This window comes from Folsomia candida, unplaced genomic scaffold (genome assembly GCF_002217175.1).
Source record: "Folsomia candida strain VU population unplaced genomic scaffold, ASM221717v1 Fcan01_Sc001, whole genome shotgun sequence".
NCBI lineage: Eukaryota > Metazoa > Arthropoda > Collembola > Entomobryomorpha > Isotomidae > Folsomia > Folsomia candida.
In genome coordinates, this window is record NW_019091193.1 from 5,200,390 (window position 1) to 5,209,798 (window position 9,409).

The following is a 9,409-nucleotide window of genomic DNA, read 5'->3' on the forward strand; positions in this document are numbered from 1 at the left end:
CCATTGAATTGAAGAGAGAGAGTAATCTTTGAGGATGACATAATAATTTTGCATCCTTTTAAAAATGATCCGTTATAAAAATGCATAAAGCATTGATAAGTGCAGATGAGTGAATTTCTATTCATCCATTTCTAATCACGATTCAGTTCAAGATGTCATAAAAATGTTGCATACTCTGCAACAAAGTTTTGCCAACGAATTTACCATACATTGTAAGTAACAAAACTGCATCAACTTTCACAACTTGACTCTGGGGGGCCGTGCAGAAAGCATGTCGCCAGATTAAAGGATGCTACGAATTGAAGTATCTCGTCATTCTCATGTTATTTTAATATGTTTCAGTAAGTGGGTGGAGGTAAAAAATAATAATTAAATGCTTTATGTAGTGGTCCCACTTGGCAGTGGGCTTACTTTGCGCAGATCTCATTTGGGGCCGAAATAAAACTTGTAAGCCTAGTCGAGTTGTGGCCAAACTGCCTTTGTCAATCGGTTCTATGGTGTAATGGTTAGCACTTTGGACTTTGAATCCAACAATCCGAGTTCAAGTCTCGGTAGAACCTGATGTTATTTTGCAGAAATTTGTAAATTTTTGTTTGAATTATAATTCAATGAACTTGTAGTGTGGCCAGAAAGTGATGGCTGCACAGGGCCCGGTATATGGGACATTATTGTGGGAGAAGGCCAACGCATTGTTTGCAAAGTACACTTTATTCCGTTCAATCTGCTCACTCTGTAAATGATGATGGAATACAGACTGTACTGATTTTACTGGTAAAAATTTTTGCATGCCATGTAAATTTCATGACATACGTATATCCGTTTTCTTTACAAAATTTGTTGCAGCCTGCAATGACTTTTGTAGTGAAGACGGAAATAGTTTGTATGCAAATGTGATACACAATTTTCATGCAAATCCAAATTTGCATGGATACATTATTAAATGTACTAGTGTAGAAGCCCGTCAATCGACGTGCAAAATAAGCCCCTCGATAACATAGCTCGCAGGGGACCATGGTCCCCCGGGGTCCCTGGTCCTGTTTTTACAAATTTTCCAAGGCGAGCCAAATAAGTGTTCACGATGCCCCATATAATATGGGTGAAGTTGAAGTAAAACGTTTTTGCCTTGCCTTGGAAAAATTGTAAAAACTTTGAACTCAAATATCTCGGAATGGGGCAGACGAAATTACCAAGTTGTTATATGTAAAATAATCTAGATTTTCTGAACTATCTTTTGGTACAGGAATCAGCGCTGGACTCGCTACCCCCCTTTCCTTTGTCCCATACCGCCGCTCCATAGCCTACTGTGCAGAGTGGAGAGAGAAAATGAGAGGCTAACATCTCAACTAAGCCACCGACCCAGCAGCGATACACTCCCCTGTTTTAAGTAAAATAAAGGCATGATACAGATGAAAGCGGCAGTTTGCCCCGCTCGCTTAATTGTTTTAGGAGTCATGTTAAATTTTGTGAACCTATTACGTCTCATTCGGAGTTTAATCAGCTTTCTGAATCCGAAAACCAAAATCCGTTATCTCTATTCGTTCTAAAATGAGAGCAAAAAATTCCGACGAAGTCGCAAAACGGTTTTGCCAAAACGTACGAAAAATTTTGTTTCAGGGATCGAAAAAACACTCGCAATTTTTTTCCAAATGGAGGAATCCATTGGAACAAAATTAATCGAGTACTGGACAGATACGAGCAACGTGGAAATGCAGATTTCAAAAAATCATTTTGCCGACCTGCCCTCCGGGATCGGTGAAAGTAGTGAAGAGAGTTGGCAAAGCTTTTCTTAAGAAATATTATTTATTATTTGCAAGACTTTGAATTCTAAACTCTAATTGAAAGATGTATCATAAAGAGATTGATCCCCTTCATCAAAAACAAGCATGTCATGGACATGACGACACCCCACTATGACAAGATTGTGACCGACTTTTTTCGAAGCAAAAATATCGATTTTGTTGAAAAAAGAGACGACGCTCCAAATATCCCTCAAGCGCGTCCAATTGAACGGTTTTGGGTACTAATCAAGAAGGAATATTCCAATAGACAAAAACCACCCAAAAACTTGCGAGAATTTATACAGGTCATGACGGCAACAATAAAACTCGTTGGGGAAATCAGTGGCAAAATGTTCATGGCGACCGTTCGCAAAAAGCTTGGCTCAATCGTAAGGAATGGAGTGTTTGGACCATTGGTGGACAATTATAAGTAGCTACAATCCCCATCTATAATTTATATAAATTTCACTAAATTTCCTGTTACCATTCATTTTTTACAGACAATAAACCAAGTTCCACTTTCATTCGTAGCATGCCCTTAGATGATTTCAAGAAATATGTAGGCGTGATTTGGATAATTTTTATATACTTATTTACGCACGTATGTATGTACAAAATATTCAAAATATTTTCAGAAAGAAACCGGAAAAGGATGAATCGCTGAATTGGGTAATAAATATATTTACTATAAAATCCTTAGGTGTAAAACTTTAAAATTTGTCAGATATATGCGTACATATGTAATTAAGTTATCTTGTTAATACCAGGAAATATATCGAATTTTTCCAGCTAAACTAAAAATCAATAAGATTTTTTTCAGAGCCGTACCGTGAAATTACCGGGCCTGGTATGTTTTTGGGCACCAGGCCCGTTCATGAGTTAAATATATTCGATAGTATTTAATGCATTTTGTCTATACAATACCAAGAGGTTAATGAAAAGTTAATGCATATATCGCACTTCTCATACAAATATTTTATTTATTTACCTAATTGAAATAGAAAATTTAATTATAAGTAAGTTTCATATAACTCTGTATTCAGTATGGGAGTGTCCATAAATCACGTGATCGATCATAGGGGGGGGGGAGGGGTCTGAAATTTGTCACCAATTATCACCAAGGGGGGGGGGTAATGGTCGGCAGTCACGTGACATGCCACGAAAAGTTTATCTTTTAATTTCTGAGGTCAGTAAATGTGAAGAGAGTAACAATAAAGTCTCTTCGCATACTATCACGCGCCTTAAATAAATTTAATAATATGTATTTACTTAATAGTGAACCTCTTTTATCTAAAATTCGTTATGCGGCGTATTTTTAAATTTTTACTTGACAATCTTGGGTCTGGTTTGCATATATGTACCACTCTTCCAAATTTCAGTAAACATTAATAGAACTCTCATTATTCTTTCAGAAATAAAGTGTATGCAGTTGTCCTTAAAGTTTAAGTTCGGGTACACTCTGTGCATCCTAGTGAGCGAGTTGACTTTTTCTCCTCGCCACTTACCAGTAATGTAAATGATTTTTGTCACTAAAACTTCTAATTTGCAGCTAATACAAAATGGATTGATTTCGTTTTGGTGGCAATAAATTCCCAAGTTTGTGATTTACAATTGCTATGTTGCATAAATTCCATAATAAATCTCGGTGAAAAGTATTGGACTGAAACATGATATGAGTCCATGTTTCAGTTCAATACTTTTCTCTGAGATTTATTATGGAATTTATGCAACATGGCAATGTTAAAGCACAAACTTGGGAATTTATTGCCACCAAAACGAAATCAATCCATTTTGTATTAGCTGCAAATTAGAAGTTTTAGTCGAAATTTTTCTCCTTTTCTGGTTCGCGATGCCCCGTTTTCAGTGTGGGAACGGTCACTCTCAAAACCCAAAGCAACTTTTTGCATGCAACTGCCTGCATTGTTTACATGAAAATCAGCTGCTCTCTTCGCCCCGCCCCCCCTCATTAAAAAAAAGTCTCTCAGCACACAAGGAGACGCAACCGTCGTCTCTGTCTTTTAGTTATGAGACTTTTTCAACGTATATGCACTCTTAAGATGTCATGAATGTTAAATTACTTTGTATACTTACTCATTAGTATTAAATAATTCTTTCGATAATTTTAAAATTTAATTTAACTGGATTTAAAAAAACACAGGAATATTATTATTGGATTAATTTGTGCTATGGGTTGTCATGTCGGAAATAGGTCAGTTTAGCGAAAAAACTTTTTGCGAAAAAAATCACACTTGGCGAAAAATAGGTTTCATGCGTTTTACAGTAAGTTAGGTTTATTGTGTAACCTGTCACGTGACCACGGGGGGGGGTAATGGATTTATCACCATTGGTCACCAAGGGGGGGGAGGGGGTCAAAATTGTCCAAAAATCGATCACGTGATTTATGGACGCTCCCTATTGTGGCTTACATATTTACATAGTTTTCGTCAAAATTTTGTAGAATTTATTTGTCGTTTGTCAGCTTTTGAATTTCAAAAAATTCTAAGACTAAGATTTGGAACCACGCGAAAATGCAATTTAGAAAATCACATTCCATTTAATTCCACGCATATATATTTTTGATTTCTGGAATCACAAAATACAAAATTTTGAAAAGTTTTTATGAAGCCAGCGTTCTATCTTCAAATAATTGTCAAGTCCCATCAAATGCTCAGATTAAAAATCAATGTAAAAATAGGAGTCCGCAGGAATAAGTTCGTCGCTGGCATTAAAGTAAATTATTCAGAATATTCTAAATACTTTTTAAACGGACAACAAGAATTTAAGGAAATTGGAAATTTATCATAGAAATATGAGATTCAAGCGAATTATTCCGCAATTATTGCACAGCAAAAATCTCCTCGGGACGGAGAAATACAAACTTTGACCTCTTTCACCATGCTTTGAGATAACAGGGGAGAAATTGTCCGTCCAACGGAAATTTTTACTTTGCAATAGTGCGCAAAAACTGAGTAATTCACAGAGTAATAGAAAAACTCTATTCTCCACCTCAAGATTACCTATAGTTGGATAATTTAACATTAATGATCCGACTTGGATCCAACAAATGTACATTTCGTGAATTGTAATCTTTTAGATTTTGTTTAAAATTTGAAATAATTTTCACAATAACTAAATGGTTTATAACATTTACAAAATCATTATGTCAAAAACTTTTAGAATTTCACAAAATTTCAATAATTTCAAAAAATTACGTATATCTAGGAAGACAATTACAAAATTTCAAACAAGAAAAATGCATTATTGAAAAAATTATTTAAATTGTATTATTTGTATTGACTTAAAAGCAATTGCACAATTTCAAAAATTTGCAAAACGTGAAGTTTGTTTTGCTTAATTGTTTTAATTTGAAGGAATTAAATCAAAGTTAGTCAAATGCATTACACAAATCTTGGAAAAAAGAATGCTCCAAATATAAACATATGGATAGAATGTCACGATATTGCATTATTATCGTGGCATTCTATCCTGGTTATACTAGGATATGAGCGTTGAAAAATACTGCTGACCCGTTAACGCGTTGCAAAACTGCAACGTTTCCGCTCCCTAATTGCGTATTTCGCTTAATGTAATTAGAACCAAGTGTTCAATTAAATGTGTTAGTTTCAGGAAATTATCTGTCGAAAGCGACCAGTTTTCGCATAATCTTGGTGGGACAGTACTTTAGATTCCCTTGAATATATTTAACATACATTGTTAAACTGCTGTGGTCGGCTACAAATACTTAAAGTTAAAAATAACTTCACACAATACTAGCTAATCAAACTCATGCAAAACTAATCAGAAACTAATAAGAATAATCAATTATGAAATCTATTTGAGCCGAAATTTAGACTTTTGTTTAAAATAAATTACTTTAAAATTAAATTTAAGTGAATTGTTCGTAAAATCATCGACACAAAAAGTTCATTTTATCAAGTGTACAGCAAGGGACACTGCCCGGGTCCCTGCGGGCCCCGGGCCTGGTATTTGGTACCACGATATACCACGGTTGGTACGGTACTGATTTTTTTAGAGGTACATACCTCCTCGATTGTACAAGTAATACGTTAAAAAGTTCGATATTACAAAGTTGTAAAATTTTGCAAAATGAATACATATAGCAGGTTGAAATTTATGTACATATTTAACATATGCATGCATCACGACCTTTGACACCTCCACTTGAGACTAAACTCTGCATGAATCACCCAGTTATGCGAACTGTCCCCAAAATCTCTCTGATATGAAGGTTACGTGCTTACTAAAATACTCATCATAAAATATCACGCCTTCTACAAGTGGTTCGATTTTGAATATAAAGATTACCAAATCTATAACGTACGAGATTCCAACTTGATTGATGGCTTAACGAACCCTTAGCTCTCTCCGCAGTAAAATTAAACTGCGTTTTGACTTATGTAGCAGTAGATGAGCTCATAAAACCGAACAATTAAATGGCAACCACTATTTTTGTGACTCATGCCAAATGCACTCGGTAACGCCACAATCAGACTGAACCGACCGGACGATCTGACGTCCGAGATTCTGATAACTGGCATGAAAACAATTAGCTATGTGACGCAGGTCCCATTATGCAGACAAAAGTAAGTTGTAAATACTACGAATCACGTAGTAGAAAGATTATTATCGGCAGGTCGTACCAATTTTGTTTATTTACTTTCAACGTATATAAACAAACTGCACCCGAAACTAGTCCAGTGTCTGGTGCAAAATCATTCATAAAATAAGCATCCTATTCCTGCAAAAAATTGCATACGTGTATTGAAAATTTTGAATTTTGGGGCTTTATACTAGTAATAATCGTAAAATGCCGTAAGTAAATTGGGTACAATTCATAATTTTTAATTTTTACGGAAATAAATAATTTTTTGAATTTATTTACAAATAGGTGTTTCTGCCCTAAATTTTGCGACGACAGTAACTGCATGTGCGAAAAGCTCAAGAGAGCTAATCCAGCCGTACTCCAAAACGTGGCGAGGATCGCGAAAGAAACCCCCACGCTTGTACCGGCACGCCCATGCTGCACCTGTCCTGATTACTGCAACTCGACCACTTGTATTTGTCTAAAGATGAGGAATAGCTGCGTTCAGGCGTGTTCATGTCGGGCGTCACCCGCGTGTGAAAATTACCACACTGGATGGAAAGTACTTCGATTTTTTGGTGTGTAAAAATTGAATTTTTCAGGGAATATATCTGAATTGAGAATTTATCTTGTATTGAATATTCATTTCCAAATAAGATGAAATTTAAAAACATTAGACAACGTGTTATTGGTCAGAGAAAATTACTTTGGTATTTTCTTTAAAGTATATACATAATACCGATAACGAGTAATGTCCTTGCATAGATATACAGTTGCTAGTTAGGTCATTGGGAAATCGAAATTATTGTACATATCCTATGCATGCAAATGCAAACATATATGTGTTTATTGATAAATTTGACCAAGAGAATCTGCAGACAGCAATATTTCAAAAAAATATCAGCCAGTATTTCGAATTTGGGTAATTTGCTTATCCTGTAAAAAAAATAATTTGCATATTCCACTTTACACTATCATGATTCGATAACTCCACTACCATTGTACGTAGTTCAATACTATATAAATTATGCCAATACTAATATAATTTGGTATAATTTAGTATAACTTGATGTATTTATGTATAAGAAACTTTATTAAGAAAGTATCACTTACAATACGAGTGGACGATTTGAATTGGTTTCTTTCAAAGAATATGTAATTCATATTAATTCAAAAGAAATGTACTCTTCAGAAGTCTGACAATGATATGTACTATACATAAATTCCAGGCATGAACCTGGGTGTCTGCATGTTTTTTTGTCGTGTATGAAAAACCATTACATAAATAGTGTATAACTTTAAAATGTCTCATAGTTAATAGTTATGTACATACTACAGTTATGTATGTGTATGCTTATTTGCATGTATGTATGACAAAATTTGGTACTTGGCGAATGTCTAGTAACCACCACATATTTAGATAGATACAACATACATATGTACACATGAAATTACATGGATATGGCATCGGGTACTGCGAAATGGGAACCATAAAAATTGAACTGATCATAATCACTGTGATAATATGTTATCATGGATCTCGTGCTTTACCAGATTTGTCAGAATTTGTAATTCCAAATTGTACTGTTCACATTAAAGCTGGAAGTCTGGTGGCGTCAGTGAACAAAGATAATATTGAACAGGATATCGTCACAAATTTTATTGATATTAATAAAAACGAATTAATCTTCACCACATCAAGCATTCGAAATGGACCGTTTCTGAGATTACACAAATTTTGTTACATACTATTTTACATGATGATGCAACCCACTTTTACTTCCGTAAAAAGCATGGAATCTGCTTTACAAAGTGTTCCTCTTCTCGAAAAATACAGCGGGGTCATAATCGTAGTTAAGAAATACGCTAGATACTCTTTAATATTTAGATCTACGTGGGAGAGGATAACCGTTCGAATATTTGTGTACGAAATGGACTCAAGGGACTTATCAAAGTCTGCCGTCTATTACGTATGTTTCCTGTGCAAACGTGTATTTATATTGGTTGAAATAGACACGATATTGCTTGTGAATTATACGGACATTCTTTTTGCACAAAATTGGCAAAAATTTAAGCTCTTGGCTAACTCCATTAAACCAGGACTGGACAATGAGCTAATTATAAACTGCAATAACGTAGACACTGGAATGCTCTATTTTGCATGCGCGTAAGTGCCAAAATCATGCGATATGATTTAATGTGTATACTTTAATGTGTATTTAATGTGTATGATGTATTGGGTATACAAAAAACAACAATTTTACAAAATACTTCTTACGTACCTATGTATTTAATAGATTTCATCATCGGTTCGCCTCTGAAGTCATGCTCTTGTTCAATATTTCCATTCAATTCGACTTTGACCTCGGAAACGTTTATGGGAACAAATTTGGCAGCATAATATATCTCTTCGGTGCCCAAGGGATCCCATCGCAATTGGCTCATCTCGCAGTTAACCAGCGTAGAATTGGTCATCACTTGATCTACTGCAGATACTGGGATGTGACATCGATTGACTTAACCCTTGTCACCAATACGAGATGGATTACAATATTTTCTACCTATGTTTGGTCCTGTGTCGCACTTGTCCTCCTTGTGACTTATGTTATCCTGCATTTTCGCAAACTTCCTAGTAACTCGTGGTTAAACGTGTATGCCATTTTGTTTCGGCAAAAATTTGCGAAAATATACATACTTTATTTCGTCTCCTTCTTAACAATCCCGGTTTTAGTGGGTTACGAATACTTCATCGCGGCAAGGTTGATCGTTCCCGACCAAATAAAAAAACTGACCTCGTTAAGAGACGTGTTGGACAATAATTTTGAAATTTATATAATTAAACAAATCCCAAACACGTGGGGAGCGAAAGATATGCTCCAGAGAGAGTTCGAGGCATTGGGACGTGCGCATAAATTGGATGAAACTGTATTTTACACGGAAAGTTACAAAGTTGAGGATCTGTGGGCCGTGTTAAGTCCTCAGCATCCAAACAGAAGCATCATGACCACGGCGGAAAATATCGATATCA

General features: G+C 35.3%; 1 non-coding gene across 1 annotated transcript; it reads left to right on the forward strand.

Moving 5' to 3' along the window:
* The first annotated feature begins 488 nt into the window (after window positions 1–488).
* Trnaq-uug lies at window positions 489–560 on the forward strand. The gene has a single exon. It is a non-coding gene; the product is annotated as a tRNA-Gln (tRNA).
* The last annotated feature ends 8,849 nt before the right edge of the window (window positions 561–9,409 follow it).